Genomic DNA, 22,610 nt, shown 5'->3' with positions numbered 1-22,610 from the left:
CTGCCTGATGAATTATCTACTACAACTGGAATTATTATTTTGTAAAGTCCTCGGGCAGTGAGATTTGTATAAGCACATGTGTATATCTATAAACATATATATGCATATATACATGTACATTTGGGCATATGCACACGTATACACAAAAGATTTATATTCAGGATAAAGAATGCCTACAAATTAATAAAGACAGTCAACTCAATATTATTAAATGAACAAGCGGCATCAGCAGGCACATTTTAAGAATACGAATGGCAAATTTCATCAGTTAATACAGAAATGAAAAATCAGAATGAGATACTACTGCATGATCACCTAAATGGCTAATAGTTTAAAGAATGACAATTCAACGGTCAGCAAAAACGTGCAGCAACTGATAGATTGATGATACCTCTTTAGGACACTGGTTGTATCTACTGAAACTGAGCGTATGCTTATTCTATGATTCAGAAATTTTGCTCATTAGGATATATCAACTAAAATACATGTGTATGTTGAGAGACATGTATAAAAGTGATTATATAAATATTACTCATGAGAGCCAAAATTGGTGAACAACCTATCTGTCTACAGCAGAATAGATAAATAAATTGTGGGATATTCACACAAGATAATTTTATACAGCAATAAAAATACCAAATACTTCAAATGCCTTCACAGAATATGAATTTTGTAGACATAAGATTGATTGAAAGACATTAAGCACTAAAGACTACATATGATGCATTGATTCTAATTATGTAAAGTTTAAAACGAGGCAAAACTAATACGTAGTTAGACTCAATTGAGATGAATTTTTAGTATGTGGCTTATACCTCAATCCCTCTAACTATAAAAATTAATCTCCACTGATGGAGCTAGAAGGTTGTTACTTTTGGAAGAGTGTTTATTGGGCTGTAGCAAAACAATGCTTCTGAAGTCCTGATACTCTTTCCATATGGGTGGTGATTATTTGGGTTTGTTCTCTTGTAAACTGGCTCGAGGTTTGTATGCTTTACCATGCTTTCTACTTCAGTAGAAATAAAGTTTTTAAATAACTGAAATGGGGGCATCTCGTAGAGGAGGCAATTTTTTAATATTTATTTTGACCTTTGACCATATACATATCCAAAAAATTGAAAGTAGGCAGAAACAAATAAACCTATTATGTGCACATATTTATCAAACTGGTTACATGACCACAAAGAGCAAAAGAGAAAACAAAATATTCTTTAAATTATCATCTAAACAGGATGCTGTCTGTATAGCCTTAGTGGGACATATTTTAAGGAGAAAAGGGAATTCAAAGAAAAAAAATCAACTCTAGTAAGAAGTGAAAATATAGGTCATTGTTAAGGCAAATATGGCAAAAAAAAAGTGACAGTTATTGAATAGGTATGTAGATATTCATTGCAACACTTATTTTTTTATGTGTATTTGAAATTTTTCATAACAAAATACTAGAAATGATTCATGACTATTAACTAAGCCAGGAAATTGAGACATTTTGTAGGTTACCACTGTGTTCCAAAGCAGGTTATTTTTAAAAAGTAGAATAAAACATATACCTCATGCCCCCAAATCTAGAAGAAAACAAAACTAGGAAACTACTTTCTGTCCTTGATATATAAAAAACCGTAATTAAAACTACAAAACTGTAACTAACTATGTTTTTAAAATAACTCATTGTTTGAGTATATGAAAATTAAACACCTCTTTACAGTGAAGGAAATGGTAAATGTAAATATGATAGCAGAGACGATACAGGCAGTATCAGAAAACAAATTATTAATATCCCAATAATAAGGAATTCCCAACAATCAAAGAAGAATTACCGTAAGAAAATGAGCAACGGAAAGGAACAATTTCTGGAAGATAAAACACAAAAAATTCTCATCATTATTACTAACCAGAAATATGTTAATTAAAGGCATGACATAACACCTGATGCCTTTCAGATTCACAAGTGTAGAAAGGGACGTAAGGATATAACATATGCCACAGTCAGTGGGAGTGTCACCTGATCCACGCATTCTAGAGAACAAACCATAAATAAGGACACAGGAATTGACACAGGAATTTCACATCAAGTTTTATTTCTCAAAATACTGCTCACATTAGGAGAATGCACAAGTATGCCCTTCATAATCAAAGCCGTGAACTCTCCATTACATAACAATGTGACACACCTATTTTTTAGAATATCAAAGTATCCCAATTGCTAGTAATCCTAGTTGCTAGGAAACTGCCCATTACTAAGACCGGCATCTGTTTTGATGGCACAGGGCCTGTGATAGGCCAGTTGTTAATATTTCCACATGCCTGATTACCACGTTATTAATGGTGGTAGAAAGTTGGTTGCAATCTGGTTGTCCCTCACTAACAGAAGGAATAAAGAAATATGGTGGAACACCAGGCAAAAATTAGAAACAAGGGCCTATTTCACATACATAGCAACACATATGTTGTTTGACTATAGCATAATTCATCCAATTAACCTCCTATAGATAGAGATTTTTTATTCTCTCCAACATTTTGCTATACAAATAATCTTAGACCTATGTTCAGGGTTCTTCCAATTAGTACTTCCAGCAGCAATTTTAAGAAGTAACCCCATACATATTTAGACTAAAATTATACCAAACTTTTAAGGAATAGGCAAGTTTAGTTGTATAAACTTTTCCTTTCAGAAAAGAGAAATAGAGAGCCCAAGCTGCAGTTTATTCTAAGTAGTGATATAACCTTAATAATAAAATGAAACATGACCATTATTAAAAAATGGTACTTACAGGTCATTCTAACCAATGGACATCATGTAGTTTTCTAAAATAACTGAAAACAGCTAAACCGTCAAAAACTGTCAGCAATATTAGGAGGAAGAAAAGAACACTGTAAAATTAAGCATGCTGTTCAACAAAAAAAATCATAAAGAGCTGAAAAGAAAGTAAACTACTAGAAAATATATATGATCTATAGGAAAAATTTATAAATGAGTAATATTCACAATATGTAAAGAACCTCTATATATCAATAACCGAAAAAAATCAAGATTCTACTAGGAAAATTGGCAAAGACCATTTGTGTTGATAAAACATTAAATTTTATACAAAGATATCATAACATTAGCAATCAGGAAACTACAAATAAAAATCATAATGAGAGAACATCTTATTTCTACCAGATTGGAAAATTATTTAAAAAGACTCCCAATACCTAATGCTACTGAAGGCATAGAGCAAATTTTCATTTGATGCTCATCGTAATATAAATCACTACATCCACATTAGAATATTGGTTCATATTACCTGGTCAAGTTGATAACATAGTTATAATAAAATCCGGTATTTTCATGCTTAGACAAATAAGCTATTAAAAACCATGTTCCAACATACAAGAATACATGGGCAGGTATGTTTGTGATGATATATTTTATAATATCCCAAAACTGGAAACAACTCAAATATCCAGGGTGAGAATAGGTACGCTTTAATACATTCAAACAACATGATAGAAGCATGAGAAAGCTACAACCACACACAGCAACACAATAAACCTTAGAAAAATGATTTTAAATAAAACTGCTGTAAAAGCATCTTACACAATGATTCTATTTATATTAAGTTTAAAACATGACAAACAAAAAGAATATGTTATTTAGGTATACCATGTGTATATGTGGATGGAATAATGAAAGAAAAGCAAGAAAAAAATCTAAAAACACCAAATCAAGCTAGTTGTTACTTCTGCGGTGAGAGAGAAGAGATTTGATTTGAGAGGGGCACAGAACTGACTTCTAAAGGATTGGTCATGTTCTACTTTTAAAGCCAAGCGGTGGGTACACAAAGTTCATTATAACATTTTTTTTACAGATTATTTATGTTTTATAAACTCTGGTTATATATATTTTATGGTTGTATAATATCAATTTCTTATTAGAAGAAACTTTATTGTATAAAAATTGAAGTCATCCATGTATTTTAAATGGATAAAGCACAACACTTTCCCATGGTATTACTCTTCAACCATTCACCAAAATTTTACCTGATTTGCCTTAATGATGAAGTCTAGGCGACAATCGTATACTTAGATTCCATGCGGGACTTTCCCTCTAACCTTTCGGGTCAATTCAGTTTTGCAAAGCAGGAGTCTAGAAGTCACCCACATAACTTTAATTACCCTACCATTCATGATCCTGCAAATCTTGGGAAACAGGAGCTGTCTTTTGAATTTTAAAATGGCAATGACTGATGATTAAAAGTATTCTCAAATTAAATGCTTTCAGAATGCTTTCTTTTCCTTCAATGCTTTTTTTTTTTTTAATTTTTATATTCAAGGCCCCAAAGAATGTGGCCATATTGAAGGGTAATAGCTCTTCTCCAACTCTCAAGTCCTGCTTTAAAAAATTTCTTCTTTGAGAAATCTACTCCTCAGCTTTCTACCTATTGTGACTAGGAATAAAATCCAGTTTCTCTGTTCTGCTTTAAACAAAATATGTGATTTCTGTGAGAATTTATATATATATATATAACTTACATATATATACAGTTTTATGAAGCAAAAATTGGTTTTCACCTTACAGAATTTCATGCTTGTGAAAGAAAATGAATATTGCATTTATTTTAGTAGGTACAGTTTCTTTTTAAAATTTATTTCAGATTAATATAAGGGTACAAATGATTAGGTTGCATTGTTTGTCTTTGATAGGTATAGTTCCAGTTATAGCTGAGCCCCTCACTCAGGGGCTGTTATGTATACCCTAACATTATACCCACTGAGTAAGAGCTTCCAACATTCAGCTAGTTCTTGGGGAGAAAGATTGATCAGTTGATTTCTTTATTAGGAGACATTCTACCAAATTCCTTTCCCAACTTCCTCCTGATAAATAGCCCACAAGTGTCCTTCACTTACAAACCACTTGGGTTGCATGAATTGACACTTTCTTCCCCACAAGGTGGCTTACATAGACCTCATGGGAGTACTTGAAGTGCAGGAATACTGTTCTCCTTTGCCTCAGGCAATGCCAGTATAACTTTTTTTAGTACAATCTCTTGCAAAGACTGGTGAATCCTCTTGCTGCCTGCTTTAGCAGAGAGATCTTGCTTATGGGTTATTGGGACAGCAAATATTCTATGGTTCCAGCCTGCAGCTTCCTTGGTCTTACAAAATCATGCAAATTGTCTCCTGGCTGTCTATACTTTTCCCTCTGCTAAGCAAACTATCCTTTGGCAATAAAAAGGAACACCTTGTGAAATGCTTTGCAGAAATGTATTCTTCCCTTTCTTGTTGTCAAAGACCCCGGAATGTATTCAAGTTGATAGAGGATTTCCATGTGAAGAGCACAGCTTATTTTCAATATCATGGCTATTCAAAGTGATGGGTACTCACTGTTTCTGTATTGATATCGCCCCACTGGGGGCCAATTTTCTATTTCTTTCACTCTCATGATGTAGAGTCCTCTAACAAAAGGTCTAGCCTTGGCCTGTGTTCTTGCTTATAGTAATCTCATAATGGAATGTTCTCAATTAATAGAATCAATGTGAAAGTAACTGATTCCTATTTAAAATGAATGATGTATTATATTTGATACTAAAACATGGAAATAGCATGTTTTCCTCCACCTGCATCCTATCCAGAATTTACCTACTCTCATAACTTCATAACTACGTGTCCTTTCTCCGGAACTCTAATTCTCTCTCCTGCACTTGTTTTCTGTCCTGCCAAATCTCTAGTTCTGCTAAGCCACACTATACTCTTTTTGGCTGGCATGCCTTCACCTTAAATAGAACATCTGTAAACCCTAACTTTCTAGCCCATGCAAATCAGTTCTCGCTCTACCACTCCGATCAGTTCCACCATCACTTTTATCATGATTGTCCTAAATGATGTCATTTAAGTCTTGTCAGTTCTTCCATTCCTTGCCTCTCTTATCTAATCCTTCTGTCTTCTCACTAACACAAGTGTAGTTCGAGCTTTCTCTCTTTCATTTAGATTATTGTCATAGCTGCTTTGTTGGATTTCAAGCCCATTCTTTCTGGGCTCTGAGCCAATGTAGTCAAAAGTGGAAGAGGCAGGTGGTGCTGTCAATTTGGACAGGCAGGCAGGTTCAGAGGCCTGGCACTCAAAGAAAAAGCAAGAAAAGCTCTAGTGAGCATACTTTTTATAATATAAGGCCATGTGCATTCTTCCCCCATTTTATACCATCTGGTGGCTATAACCATTCCTAGCTACTCATTATAGTCAAAATAAAGAATAAAGCTATGGTTTTCAAGGCAGTCCTATCCTTGGTTGAAAAAAGGACAGAGGAGTTATAATGAATCATAGTACTGGTACTTTATTAAGCCTAATCTAAACGATTTTTGCCACAAAGTCATGACTTTGGATAATCTTGTTCATCTAACATCTTCAAACCTATTTCTGAAACTTTCCAAAATGTACCTTCTACCAAATCAAGTCATCCTCCTTAATATCCCAACAGATAACCCAATTTTCATCTTTGCATTGATTCAGACTTCTTTTTGCAGAATATTCCGATATTTTTATTCATCTAGTTATAACCTATGTACTCCTCAATGTTCAATTCTAGGGTATTTTTTCTAGTCAAACTTTCATTTTGTGTTTTGTCCAGTATTAATCTTTAGCTTTATATGTCCCACTCTGTTAGCTTGGGTCACATTGAACGCTGTCTTTATTCCTTCAGTCATTCCATAGGCATTTACTGAGAATATTATATGAGACTCTGAGTCTTTACAGCCTTCCTCTCTTTCACATTGAAATATCAGCAAATAATACGAAAACAAATTCTTCTTCTAGGGATCATGGAACTATTGACAGAAACATTTATAGGCAGACCAGAGGAGCAAAGAGCATGAAGGAAGAGTATGATTATTATTTTAATGTGTACTCCGTATACTTTTAACTTTAATTCTAAATCTTTACAGGACTGAAAGTACACAAGGAAGAACTGAACAGACACAGGGTACTTTCTGAGCACTTTCAATATGGAATAGAAGAAACGAATGGGCTTCTCTAAGAAAATGACTGCACAGAGGGAATTCTTCTAGGATGGAACTCTTTTGAACTGACCAGGCCAACAAACAAATCGATTAGTTAAATCAGTCAAATTATAAATAGAGACAACCAAGAAAAGCCCACTGGTCATCTACAAGTAGCAGGAAGGGGTTGGAGAATGACGGTAATGAGCAGGATGCCTGTAGAGTTGCTATTACAGTCTGTTTGACAGGGAGCAAAAATAGCATTATTTTTTTTTTTATCTCTTATTCATTCCTCCAGGAAAATTATAAAGTACACAAAGAAAAGTTTCCAGTTATACATGATAAAAGGGAACAATTAATTCTAGAGTGTGCTTGGACAGTCAGTGCATTACAGAGAGGACGATTTCTGCGAGAGCAGTAGTGAGCATGAGGGCCGGACTGTGCTCCGCGACGAGCGGGCTGGACTGCTCCTTTGGCAGGAGAGTGGAGTTGGCAGGCAATGCTGCTAATGCAATGACTCCCTGTAACCTCGTTAACACTTCCGTGTATTTACTAGAACCACCAAGTGCTTATCAAATTTCTCATAGAAAATGGAGAAGCAGCTGAGCTGCATATTTCTTTGTTTACTCCAGGGCCAAAGCCAGACAGCAGTCTTGGATGCAGAGACATATAAGCAGGGAAATGCAGTGGAGATAAGTATAAGTCAGTATTTTCCAACATAAAAAATAAAAAAGAGTAAAGAAAAGAATATACTTAATTGTGCTTTAAACTTCTTTTGAAAAATAATTTAAATAATAATCTTTAAACATTTTTACAAGATACCTAAGGTCCTCTTGCAGCACACCAGTGTGTCATGGCGCACTGGCTGAAAATCACTGATATAAGTAAGCCAAAAAATACACGGTGGGGAAGACATGAGCTATCATAATTCTTGGAATGGAATTTGACATAAGCTTTCCAGAACCCCAGAGGCAGAAGGACCCAGACAATACTGGGTTATTTGTAATCAGAGTTATAATTGTTGAAGCAACAGTGAAATGAAAAATGTTGGTTCGGTGCCTGTAGCTCAAAAGCCGAGGGCGCCAGGCACATACACCAGAGCAGGTGTGTTCGAATCCAGCCCGGGCCTGCCAAACAACAGGGACAACTACACAACTACAACCAAAAAAAAATAGCCAGGCGTTGCAGCAAACGCCTGTATTCCCAGCTACTTGGGAGGCTGAGGCAAGAGAACCACTTAAGCCCAAGAGTTGGAGGTTGCTGAGAGCTATGACGACACAGCACTCTACTCAGGGCAATAGCTTAAAACACTCTGTCAAAAAAAAAAAGGAATGAAAGAAAATGAAAAACATTTTTGCTCGGTGTTCCTGACAGTATTTCTATTTAAAGTTCAACATACCAGTGAATTTTACCATAATCAAGCTAGTACTTGCTGTTTTGCCATAATTGCTAAAAGGCTACACATTTTAGTAATTAGCTTCAGAAGACCTCAGAATCTCTTGAGAATCTTTCGGGAACTCTGTCTAATGCATACTTCAGACAATGTGTTTTCAGAAATACACTACAATTTGTGTGTTTGTCAGAAATATTAGAAGCTCTCAAATGAAAATATAGTGCATATTTAGAGAACATTTCCCTTCACTACCAGGGTCTGGGGACAGAGATAGCAAAGCCCACGATGCCCACTGAAAGAACCTCTCAACAATGATCTAGATCAGGAATATCAACATTAATTTTTTTCAGGTTCATTATCTCCAAAAATTTCACACAGGCTATTGTTAAAGAGAGGTGGAGGTTCAGAAAAGGAAGGAAGGGAGAGAAGAAGGGAAGAAGGAAGGCGAGAAGGAGAAACAAAACCCCTGAATTTAATGAGATTCTACTGAGTGATACACTGTTTCTTTAAAAAGGAATGTTTGCTGTAAATAAAAATGTTTAAAGTAAATTCAAAATTGAAAATATGGACATGTCACTGTGTTATATATTCCAAAATCTATAGAAAAAATATGATGAAGGTGTATATTGTGGGCTCCAAACTAATATTGTAATTTTCCTAAAACACCCAAACTTATTGGGAATCTGTTAATTCATAGAAAGAAGCATCTTTTCACTTTCATGTTTGGAGAATCTGTCCCCTAAGGAGTCTGAAGGAGCCTGTGTTGCTATATTTTAATTTTCCTGTAACATCATTTATCTTAAAAATATTTAGGAATAGTATGCTTTCAAACTCATTATGTATTATTGATTATTCATTCAAATAATTGTTTGGATTGTGTAGCATGTTATGTACCGGGCTAGCACAGTAAAATCCCCTTTCCTATTAAACTTGATATATTACTAGTAAAGGAAAAAATAAGTCAGGAATTTTATTTCTGACAAAAGTAAAGGAACAGAGACCAGATTTATCTTCTTGAATTATGCAAATACAGAATTAAAGTAAAGGAACACTTTTCAAACTTTGGGCAAGAGGTAATTTATGAAAAAGAAAAATAACACGAATTGTTGGTTTCAGTGGAGGAGTTTCCAGGCAGCATTAAGGGCGAAGAACCCCACGAATGTCCAGATGTCTCACTGCATTGAAGAATCAGAGATCAACAGACTGAAGCGAAAATTTGCGAGAGAGACCACTAGGGAGGAGGAAAGAAACACAGCAAGGGAGCTCTGAGTGTAAAGGGGAACTCTAGTTTTGGCTACAAACTGAAATGCAAACATGTAAGGGGAACTACCCATGGCCGGGTGAAGAATCAATGAAAAGGGGCCTGCAGAGCAATTGCTGGGGCTGACACAGGGATGGGGATAAATATTTCCACAAGCCTCATTGGAAAGACACTATAAAATTAGTATCCGATAAAATCCACAAACGGGTATCTTCTTAGTAACGGGGAGAGACTACAGACAACTGTGAACCTGTCCTAACAAACTTTAAACTAGCAAGGGCATCCAACCATGGCCCATAACTGGCTATGAATGTTTGCCTGTGGTGGCGGATATCACAAAAATTATGCACAGATCTTTTCTTGACCATTAGCTTTCATTAGTGTTTGTGTATGTAAGGTGTGGCCCAAGACAACTCTTCAGCAAACATTCAAAGCCAGCTGTGGGCCACCTTTGGATGCCCCTGCCAGCTCTGTGAAAGTATGCATCTGACGTCGAGGAATTTCATCTCAGAACAGAACACAATCCAACTCTTTATGAGAACATAACCAAGTAAAATTCACAACGTCTAACACAACATAATAGACTTACAAAGAAGCAGAAAATATGATCTATAATCAGCATTCAAAAAAGAGTGCAGAATGAGAGAGAGGATGGAAATAACAAAACAAATAAGAGGACATTAAGAGAGCTACTATAAACATACTCTATGTGGTCAATTAGGTAAGAGAAAACATGAGCACAACGGAAAAAAATAAATTGTATGAAAAAAGCAAAATAGAACATCTTGAGATTAAAAAAATACAGTGGAATAAAAAAATAATGGATGGCATTAGCATTGTGGAAGTATATAGCAGAAGAGAAAATCATCAAATTTCCTAATAGTAATATAAACAATTCAAAATGAAAAGCAGATTTTTAAACTGAAGAGGTGACAGAGGGGCTGAATTGCATTTCTTAATGGTGTGATTTCAGACTGGTTTTGAATCCCTCAGGGCTCAGCTGGAGAAGGACGAGTTGTGACGCACTGTCCTTTGCCTTTCCCTCTGAGGGCAGAAGCTGACTCCGCAGGAGCAAGGTCCACAGAGCTTAGTGGCCAGCAGAGAGGACTTGTCCATCCTGGGCTGAAGTCACTGGGCCACCCTGCGGCTGGAGGAGCAGAGGTCTTCCTACCAGGTGCGTTTGTGTCCCTGGGAAGCCCACGTGCTGTGGAGTGAGAGAGAATTTGGGAGGGCCAGGGGGTCCGGCCGGCCTCTCTCTGAGCTGTCATTTGGGCAGCTTTTTTTTTTTTTTTTTCTTTAGGGAATGATTTCAGTTTCCTAAACACAGTTTTGGAGCCAGACTTGAACAATGGTTAGTGACTCCAGAAGGTGTGACGGCGTCATTAAAACATTTTATTAGACCATGGATTTTTTAACAATGTGCCAGAATCGACTCCCAGACAAAGTACATCCTCAGGACCTGAAAATGACTTTATAGGTGACATCCCTCTGCGGAAAGGATAGGAACCTGTCAGGAAGCAGACTCCATTTGTCCCAACTCCACCTGGAAGGAAAATTCCCCAGCGTTCACAGTTGCAGGAAGATGCTGATCCTCAAAAGGTTGTTGCATTCCTTACGTGTCACAGTGGGCTTTATATAGTTGGACGCCCCTGTATGAATTCTCCTCTACTGATCTCAAAGAGTATTCTAGACTTTTGAGTGTATTTATCATTTCTGAAAGGCAAAAAGGACTTGCTGTGGAAGGAGGAGAAGACTCAAGATCAAAGTGATTCTCTCTACTCTCCTAGGAATGAAAGGAATGCAAATGGACTGAAGAATTTCAGAGAATGACCAGCATAGTGAGAGAATGTATGTCACAGAAGGAATGACATGAAGAAACTGAAGATGTCGAACTTGATTCTGTTAAAATATCAATTGCCATCTGAGAACAGAGAGGGTATTGTGGACCCATTGGTTCTGCTGTATATTTGGAGATAGCCTGGAGACTTGCAGAAGATTTCAACTGTCTACCCTTACTCCTGGCAAATAGAGGAGTGTCTAATATAGCTTTCCTTGGAACTTGGTTTAGAAAGACCCTGACTTTTATTTTAGTCCTTTAACAATCAATGCATGTAAACTTTCCTGGATGGCTGCTATGTAGACTGTGTGCAAAATGAATCATTACATGGCTCCCACTGAATTTCTTTGGTCTGCACTCTGCAGCCCTTGACGTGTGGACACTTCGTATGCAATACATCCAGAGGATGCAAAAGCTTTGTGGGACAGTGTCCACAAAACACCTGGGGAGGTTACCCAGGAAGAAGTTGACTTATTCACAGACTGCCTTTACTCACATTTTTATAGGCATTTCAAAACTCATTTATCAGCCACAAGATTGGTTCATGTTTCAAAATCTGTGGCTTTAGCCATAATGATAGAAGAATCAAGATTCTGTGTCATAAATATCTTATTGGAGTGTTAGCATTTTTGACAGAACTGACACTATCTCAAATTGACTGAGGCCTTATGTGGACTCTAAGTTGTGGATTATATGTAGTATACCCTTTTCTCATTGATTATTTGCCTAATTGCCAAGTTGAGAGAGACTTTAGTAGAAATGGGGATCTATCTGCATCTGTTATTCCCCACTCTGCGTTTGTGTTTGCCTGGATGGAAGTCAAGAAGATCTAGATGAAAAAAGAATGCAGTAGCTGGAAAAACACCCCCAGGTGCTCATGTCCTACTTGTGATGATCTGTCATGCCATTTTTCAAGAATGCTGAGTGTGTGACCAGGCATGGTGGCTCATGCCTGTAATCCTAGCATTCTGGGAAGCTGAGGCAGTAGGATCACTTGAACCCAGGAATCTGAGGTTGCTGTGAGGTAGCCTGATGCCATGGCACTCTGTCCTGGGCAATATAGTGAGAATTTATCTCAAAAGAAAGAAGGAAGGAAGAAAAGGAGGGAGTGGGGGAAAGAGAGAGGAAAAGGAAAAGAGAAGAGAAGAGAAGGGAAAATTCTGAGTTGTTAATTTGTTGGTCATCTTTTAAAAATATAAATACATATAATGTTTATTATATCAAACTATCAGGATTCAAGTGAGATGTAATTAATATTGGATGTTTCTCATTTGGGTCTTTAAAACCATTAATTCCTTTTAAGCATTTTAAACTTGAATTTAGAAAGAATTCTGTCTTCTAAAGACATTTTCCTAGTTTCACATTGCTGTAGATAACTGATGGTCAAAATCCCCTAAAAAAAGAAATTGAAGATTAATAATATAGATTTTATCACTAACAAGCTTCTGTTTTTAATAATTTTCAACTCCTATTGCAATATTGAATTAAATGTTCACTTTAAAAAATGAAAAGCAAGGAAAAAATGACCAGAAAAAAATAAACACATAATAATAGTAATGCTCCATGAGAAAATAGTTAGTTATCTATAATACTTGTCATTAGAGTCCCAGAGGAAGAGGGGGTCAAGGCAGATAAATATTTTAAGAGACAATAACTAAAAATTTCTAAATGCGATAAAAATTATAAACTTAAATTCAAAATATCAACAAACCCTAAGCAGACTAAACATACAAAAATACTGCAAAACACATTATAATTAGATTGCTAAAAACAGGTTTAACTTGAAAAATCTTAAAGACAACCACATAAAAGAAGACACCTATGTATGGAGGAAAGGAATAAAATTTACAGCAGACTTTTACTGAAAATTATTCAGTACAGAAGACAATGAAGAATGTCTTTAACAAAAAGATTAAAAAACAAACAATAACCAAAAAAAAACTTTGGCTATTCAGACACTTTTCTGGTTCCAAAGGAGGCATAGGATTATTTTTTCTAGATCTGCAAAAAAAAAAAAAAAAAAGGCATTGGTATTTTGATGGGTATTGCATTGCATCTACAGATCACCTGTGTCATGTGGAGATTTTGCCATTGTTGATTCTGCCAATCTTTGAGCGTAATATGTTTTTCCATTTATTTCCACCATTAATATTGCCCTTCCTCAGTGATTAATAATTCTTTTTGTACAGATCTTTCGCCTCCTTGGTTAAATATATTCCTAGATATTTTATTTTCTTTGTAGCTATTGTAAAATGTATAGAGTCTTTGATCTGATTCTTAGCTTGGCTTTTGCTGGTGTATAAAAATGTTACTGATTTGTGTACATTGATTTTGTACCCCGAGACTTTGCAGAATTACACTGATTTTGTACCCTGAGACTTTGCAGAATTTGTTCATCAATTCCAGGAGTCTCTAGGTGAAATCTTTGGGGTTTTCTAGATATAAGATCATACCATCAGCAAAGATCAATAGCTTGACCTCCTCTTTCCCAATTTGGATACTCTGAAGTTCCTTTGCTTGCCTGATTCCTCTGGCTGGTACTTCCAGCTCTAGGTTGAATAGAAATAAGAACAGCAGGTGTTTTTGTCTTATTCCAGTTCTAAGTGGGAATGCTTTCAATTTTTCATTATACAGTATTTATTTCCCTAATATTGCTGTGGTGTTGTCATATTGGCTTTAATAACTATTCTCCTCTCCTGCTTGGGCTTCCCTGTTTGCACAGGATGGCTGTGTCTTTGGACTCAGCTCCCACTAGAAGCACACTTTCCTGTGTTACCACTGGAGAAACCTAAATCTTAAGCCCTATGTGTAGCCATTTTATCAAGTCATCATCTGTATTTCTGTACTGAGGTTAACAAAAAAAGGTAAAATATTGTTCCATTAAAGTTAATGAGACTATAAAAGGAAAAAAGAGATATAGTCCACCTATGCTTATTTTGTTAAGAGTTTTTATCATAAAAGGGTGCTAAATATTGTCAACTGCCTTTTCTGCATCATGTGAGATGATCATATGATCTTTGTTTTTGCCTCTGTCGATGTGATGAATCAATTTTATGGATTCATATATGTTGAACCATCCTTGCATCCCTAGGATGATGACCACTTGGTCATGGTGGATTCTTTATTTATTTTTGGATGTGCTGTTGAACTCTGTTTTCTATCATAGAAATTTACTAAGGATTTTGCATCTATATAAGAGACCAACTCGGGCAACATAGTAAGACCCCATACCCACAAAAATAAAAATAAAAATAAAAAGCCATGCTGGTGACACGTGTCTATAGTCCCAGCTACTTGGGAGACTGAGGCAGAAGGATCACTTGCACTCAAGTGTTTGAGGTTGCTGTGAGCTATGATGATCAGACCACTGCTCCAGATTGGGTGATAGAGCAAGAAACTATGTCTTAAAAAAAAAAAAAAAGAGTTCTGTAAAAGCATAAAAGCTTCATAATATGAATATGAAGGCCAGCCATGCTTAAACTCCTTATTCCATCATTTTAACATAAGGATGAAAAGCCCAGATGAACAAAGCTTAAACTTTCATCTATTCTTGTCTTGTTCACTGCTGATGTGATCCTGTACTTGCCACTGGAATTAGCTGAGGACATCATTTTGTCCTCCCACTTCTTTCAGTACTTCCTGATCAGCCTCATCACATTCCCTTAGAAATACCTGTGGAAGCTGACGGTCTAAGCCCAGGGTCTAAAGAGCCTCTCCTTTGACTCCCAACCTTTCCCCTGCTGCTTCCGTACCTCTACAAAGGGGCAGCTACTTCATGTGGCTAAAACTCTGTGCTGTCTCAGATGTCTCAGTTTGCTTTTTACCCCTTTATCGTCTGTGTAATTAATTATCTCTATTAAACTACTTCCTTTTAAAATACCTAGTTTGCTTTTTGTTTTATTAACTGAATCCTAAATGATAACAGGGTGGACATGATAAATAATATACCCACACATTGCTAGTGTAAGTGTACATTAGTGTAACATCTTTTATAAAGCATTTTAGCAATACCTGTCAAGAGCCAACACATTGATCAAAAACTTTGAGATATATATGTATATATAACATTTATTTCTAATGATACATAATTACTGTGCACACTACAGCTTTATTCCCATCTGTAGGACTATTCCACGTGTGCTCTTAATCTAGGACACAGGCTGAGAGAGGAACTCTTTTCTAGGACCTTCTGTTATGATAGAAGTGTCACCCTGAAGCACATAATCTCATTTAATACTTCTGTTAAGACCTAGCACACTGTTACTTAAGCTCATATTTCATTACCCTAAACTAGTCATATAAACAACCCTGATAATGAGGCAAAAAATTTTATCCCAAATATAAAAAGCCCTTCAAGTCACATGGGAAAGGGCATGGACATATAATCCTTCCATAAGGAAGGAGCAGATAGTTGAGGACAATATGACTTTTTAACCACACTTGGTAATTTTTTCTAAAAGTTTAGGTAAGTCCTAAATAATTCAAAGCCTGAAAAACTATGTTCACAAAAATGTACAATGCAACATTAGTTACACTGATAAAATTTAAGCATTTAATAATATAATAGAGGCTATGCAAATTTTAGTTCAACTACAAAATAGAAATATTATACAACTATTAAAATGATGGCATACCTAGAGTAAGATAACTAGAAAATCATTGCAAAAATTAAAAAATACATTTAACTAAGTGTGCCTATACCTTTTAGTATTGTCTCTATTCAGGCAATGACTAGAAAGAAACCAAAAATGAAAACAAAGGATGAAAAAAGATGGTGTTCTATGGAATGTTGTAGATTTTTTTATTTCCCTTATTACTGATAAAATGATGATTTTGCAATAATTAATATAGTTTATATTTTAAGAAGTAAATTCCTTAGAGAAGATTCAGGGACCATTGGAGCACTGCATGGAGTATTTATTGACACAAGAAATGGTGCTTTTCAAGGTAAATTCTAAGCAGTGATGGCACTCCAATGTGAACAAAATTTGGAGAGATTCCCATTTGATTCGGAATAGAGGTTATAAAATGTCAAGTTTTCAATTTACCTCCTTTGTTAATAAGTAAAAATGGAATTGAATTAAATCATGCAACATTTTCAGTTGAAATCTATACATAAGTCAAGTATTTTGTGATAAGTTTCATGTGGTCAGATCTGTGGTGTGGTGGAAATAGAAGGAGAAGCCTTGTCCTTTAGATGATTCAATGTAACTGATTTTTGGTTGTTGTGGAGTGAAATCTCTATATAACTGTTGCTTTAATTCTTTGGGATCCAGAATTGATTAATACTATTACCACAGAACATTCTTAGTGCAACTTTTATTTAAAGAAATCTATTTATATCCCTCTTACCAGGTGAAAGTAAGATGAAGTAGGCAATGAAGAATTCTTGATGGAAAATAAACTGACATTTCATAAAGGGCTCAATCTTTTAAATGGAAAGTGCCACATATGATTATATTCTCCTGATGCAATGTACTGAGATCGTGTCATATATGTATACACACACATACACTGAGCATTGTAACAGTATATGTATTTTAGCAATGCAAATTAATAGTTATTTAGAGGTGTTAGCTATTGCCATCTCTAAGAAAGAGTGAGTCCCATACATTCATCATGCTGATATTTTTTATAAGATGACAGAGGTAAAGTCTCCATCTTTCTTTAAGGCTGCATAATATTCCATGGTGTACATATACCACAATTTATTAATCCATTCCTGGATTGATGGGCACTTGGGCTTTTTCCATGACTTAGCAATTGTGAATTGGGATGCAATAAACATTCTGGTGCAAATATCTTTGTTGTAATGTGATTTAGACTTTGTTATGCAAATTTTGCAAATATCTTTGTGTTGTAATGTGATTTAGACTTTGTTATGCAAATTTTGCATAATTTGCAATTTCCCATGATTGGGAAATCCACCAAGAATTTACCAATGAATTATAAAAATAGAAGTAGTCAAGCTTTTACAAATCAACTAAATTATCTTTAATATTATATTGAATGTTTCTTGTCAAGACTTGGCAAGGCTAAGTATTTCAAATATGGTATCACATGTTTGTTCTAATCTCACCAATAAAAGGAGATTATACATTGTTAATTTTATGAAATCTTTTAATTCTTTCATATTGTCTTGGGACCTGATAATATATTGGCTCATCCAGTGTTCTAAATCGTCCATTAGTGGCCTAAGTTAATGCATACAGGTAGCAATATGCCTTTTTCTCCAAAATGATCAGAACTATAACTTTTTGTTTGTTTGCTTGATAAGCAAAGAAAAACTAATGTAATTCTTTCATTTTTATAATTATTGATTGTTTATTAAAGGTGTTGGATAAAGTCACTGAACAACAACCTTAATTCCTTGAGCTGTAGATATTGTATTTCCTCATGCCTACCATTGTTTTAGCTCTGACTCATTAATATTTCATCAAAGTTTTTATAAGAAACTATATATAGTAATTTAATCCTCATTCAACTAAGAATATTTACCATGTCCAAAAGGAATGAATTAGCATTATTTCATTCTATAAAAAGGAATCAAAAGGTTTATTTTTTATTGTATAGACAAAAACACAGATATTATCAGAATTATACTCACTCCTACATGTCATGTTATGAAGAGGAACCTGGGAATTCAGAGAGGGGATTTGAAGTGAAATGAAAAATTACATAAGTGATTATCTTTTTAATTACATCTAGCTGCATTTCTAAACAAATTTACAAAACTCTTTTTTCATTTATCAATATTACAAATAAATGTCCTCAATATTTTAGTTTTGCAAATAGCATCTCAATTCAGAAGTTGATTCAAATAGAAAGTCTACATCAAGTTAATTACATAAAAACTACCATAAAAAACCTAAAACTTAATGAAAATACCAAGACTGCAAAATCTAAAAATCTACTTTTTTTCAACTTAACTTCACCTTGCTCAGAGAAGACAGATCAGAGAAAATCTAAACAATTGCATACACTTTCTTACAAAAATGTTACTAATATATTACTCAAAGTTTTCACTAATATTCTTATACAAAAGGTTATTGGGGGGGACAGAAAGAGGGACGGAGGGAGGGGTGTGGGGCCTTGGTGTGTGTCACACTTTATGGGGGCAAGACATGATTGCAAGAGGGACTTTACCTAACAATTGCAATCAGTGTAACCTGGCTTATTGTACCCTCAATGAATCCCCAACAATAAAAAAAAAAAAAAAATTTTTTTCTTGGCTTAAACATTCTCATAGCTGAAATCACAGACATCAAAGCAAAGTTTTTACTATGCCAGAATTAAAGAAAGCTTACTTTCTGAGAAATATTTTAATAAATATCATTAGCTTAAAATGTCAATATTCTGTTAAAAATTTTAGATATTTATGTGTATTTGCATATTAATTTTAATTTCACATAGATCTTTTTTAAGAGAATGGCTCATTGACATTATAGTGTTGCACTGGAACACAGAACAGTAACCCAGAGTTATTTAATTACCAACATATAATAGGTGTTTTGTGTATTGGCCTAATAACCCAGGATTCTCAAAGAAAAATAAGACATCCATCTGAATTAGCCTAGGATAAACATCATCAACTCTTAGCCATGTTGTAAGAATAGTTAATAAAGTTTCAGCCAAAAGTGATTATTTGACCTGATGTCACATTTGGAAAATACATTTTTGCAGAAAACACTTTAGATGTTAAATAATAGTGAAAAACAAAATGTAGGTGTTAAGTAGGTGCCAGCTAGTGCCACCTCTAAGGAAGGCTGAGTCCCAAAGCATGGAGGAAATTGCATAACAAAGTCTAAATCACATTACAACAAAGATATTTGCACCACAATGTTTATTGCAGCCCAATTCACAATTGCTAAGTCATGGAAAAAGCCCAAGTGCCCATCAATCCATGAATGGATTAATAAATTGTGGTATATGTACACCATGGAATATTATGCAGCCTTAAAGAAAGATGGAGACTTTACCTCTTTCATGTTTACATGGATGGAGCTGGAACATATTCTTCTTAGTAAAGTATCTCTAGAATGGAAGAAAAAGTATCCAATGTACTCAGCCCTACTATGAAACTAATTTTTGGCTTTCATATGAAAGCTATAACCCAGTTATAACCTAAGAATATGGGGAATGGGGAGAGGGAGGGGAGGGAGGAGGGATCATGGGCGGAGGGAGGGTGATTGGTGGGATTACACCTGTGGTGCATCTTACAAGGGTATATGTGAAACTTAGTAAATGTAGAGTGTAAATGTCTTAACACAATAACTAAGAAAATGCCAGGAAGGCTATATTAACCAGTGTGATGAAAATGTGTCAAACTGTTTATAAAACCAATGCATGGTGCCCCATGATCGCATTAATGTACACAGCTATGATTTAATATTAATAATAAAAAAAAAAGTCTGCCACCAGGAGCAGCGGTCCCAACATGTCTACCCATTTCGCGGTTTCAGTGTCAGGGTTGTCAAGAAAGACACAGTCTGCACAGGCGCTAGATGGGACAACACTTCACTCACACAGAGAAGCAGCAGAGGGAGATGAGCTTCATGCTGATTCCATGGCCAGCAGGTCTTGCCCAGCAGCCCCCGTAGGGAGATGGTCTGCACTCTCCCCTTTTTTGCTAAAGGCAAATGCCCTAGTTCCCTCCCCACTGAGGCAGATATTACAGCATGGTTGGCCAGGTACCATATGAGGCATACACTTAAGCAGAACAAAGAAGGAGACATCAAGTCTGGAGAAAGGAAATATATTCACAAACAAGAGATATGCCTAGCCCAGGTAGTCACCTTTATCTCTTTGTAAGGAAATGTTCTAGGCTCAAGACACATTCTTATGCAACAGTGTGGGGGTCAAAAGACTACACAGTGTGTCTTCCTTCCCAACAGTGGATTTATCCAAGAAGTGGCATAGGGGTCAGCAAACTACTACCCTCAGATCCTGACCTTAGCCTGCTTTTGTAGACAAACATTCTCTGGAACACAGTCAGATCCAGTCATTATCACAATATCTATGGCTGCTTTCATGCCATAGTGATAAGAGTTATGAAGTTCCAGTGGAGACCTCATGACCAGCGAAACAACAGAGATTGGCCCTTTACAGAAAATATTTGACATTCTTGTAGTAAAACACTACCAACTACATAAACTACGACTGACTACATAAGAGTGAAATTTGTGCATACTATTTTAGTGGTTAGAGTTCAAAGCAGTTGATGAATATTTTCCATTAAATATTCTTTTGATGCAATGCATATCACAAATAGAAGTATGAGAAACAGAATTGGGATTATTGAATCCTCAAAAATAATTAAAATAATTGCACACTGTGCTTCACGGAAATCATTAAAAATCTAGCAAAAAGAAAATCTCTTTGTCTTTTGTCGGAAAGCAGGAGCTTCAGCTGGTTAGCATTTTAAAGGTCTTTCCAGTCTTGAATCTATGACTCTCAGCATGGAAAAGAGTTTTGCTTTTAGTCCGGTCAAATATGTTTCTGCTAACCCCAGAAAATGCTTCTGAATGTACAACGGCTGACATTCTTAAAAGTAAACATGGTGTCCTTTCTTCTGGAAGATGCTATTGTTCAAATAATGACACTTCCTCTGACATTGACAGTGGCGAGTGGAGTAGAATGTCAGACTAAGATGAGAGACTATGTTCTAGTGAAAAATTGGATCAAGAATCCCCTGACACTCCATCAGCATTTAACAGGCCAGACTTACCTGCCAATCCAGTGTGCGCTAAAGGACAGGCATAGAATCAATTAAACCATCGCCAAACAGGATTCAAATATTTTCCTTCTGTTGTGAATGCCAATAGTTAAAATTTTGGTTCTCTTTTAATGATACCCAACAAACAAAAGGGGAAAAAAAGATGCCAAGATTTAAGCAAAGGAAGCGGTGTATTTAATATCACGAAACCAGAAAAAATTTTTTTCTCTTCCAAATGCTTTCAGGATTATAGTCTACTTTTTCGCCTCATTTTTTATTCCTTTGGTGACATTCAAGTCCCAGAAAATGTTTTTGAAAGCAATTATATTTCTAAAGCAAGTTTCCCAAACTCCCACAGCTTAACTTTTCAGCTTAAAATATCAAGTTTTAAAAGGTGTTGGCATTCAGTTTTACCTAACAAATAACTCGGTCTTGAAAAAGAAAAAAAAAAAACAAAACCTGACAGTTTAACAAGGAAAAAAATTTCTCTGTGTCCCTGTATATATGTAGAGTGGGCTGATCATTTTGCTTTAAGCCATTGATTTACTTGAACATTTTTTTAAAACCTTATATAAGTTATAGACTTACACTTACCCATTTTTTGCATCAAATAATTAAAGGACACTAGGTAAAACTTATCCTCGTGAAACTATTCGTTTGAAAAGGAAACCCAAAGGAAGCTCTACCTGCATTCGTATTTCCTTTTATAGTTATTAAAGATAGCCCATCTTCACATTCATCTATTTGCCTACATATAGACAAATGGCATTTGTAATAATGGGGAATTCCTAAAACTACCATAAGAATTTTTAAATAAAACTGCATTTTTTTTCCTAGAAACATTGTTCTGACCTTGATGGTATATTGGGAGCTAGGTTCTTTCCAGCCACAAATATCTAAAAAATAAATAAACAGCTATTATCAGAAGTTGGAAAAAAGGCCATACAAGATTATTAACTATAAAAGAAAAGAAACAAATGGGGTGACCCTGGTGACCCTTATAAAAATTCTGGTTTTCTACCTGGAGGCATTTTCTAGACATGAATGTAGAGAGGGAAGCCCCAAATAGTACAGTAATATTGCTAAGTTGAGGAAACAGAATTAAATTTGTCTAATGAGGTTAGAATTTATGGAACAAAATTATAAAAGTGAAAACTATACCAAAAAACACAAAAGTTCTAGAAATCTGTGTGTGGGGAGGTGTTTGGGTCTTCATCTGAGTACTAAGATATACCAGGCAAGGGGAAGGAACAGCTACAGTGACGTTATAAGCCAACCAGTTTTTAGAACATACAGGACTGGAGCTATTTACATATGAAGATGTCTCTGATCACCTTCAAAGAGTTAGCATAAAAGAATGGCTTAGTAGTAAATAAACCCCCAAATAGTGGTTACATACTGGACCCATTTTAAAATGCTGAAAGACAAGACAT

General features: G+C 35.4%; 1 pseudogene; it reads left to right on the top strand.

The window, feature by feature from the left end:
- Positions 1-7,165: 7,165 nt before the first annotated feature.
- LOC128598349 (centromere protein L-like) lies at positions 7,166-12,124 on the top strand (annotated as a pseudogene).
- Positions 12,125-22,610: the final 10,486 nt, after the last annotated feature.

This window comes from Nycticebus coucang, chromosome 11 (genome assembly GCF_027406575.1).
Source record: "Nycticebus coucang isolate mNycCou1 chromosome 11, mNycCou1.pri, whole genome shotgun sequence".
In the NCBI taxonomy this organism is placed as follows: domain Eukaryota; kingdom Metazoa; phylum Chordata; class Mammalia; order Primates; family Lorisidae; genus Nycticebus; species Nycticebus coucang.
This window is presented reverse-complemented; position numbering and strand designations above follow the sequence as displayed.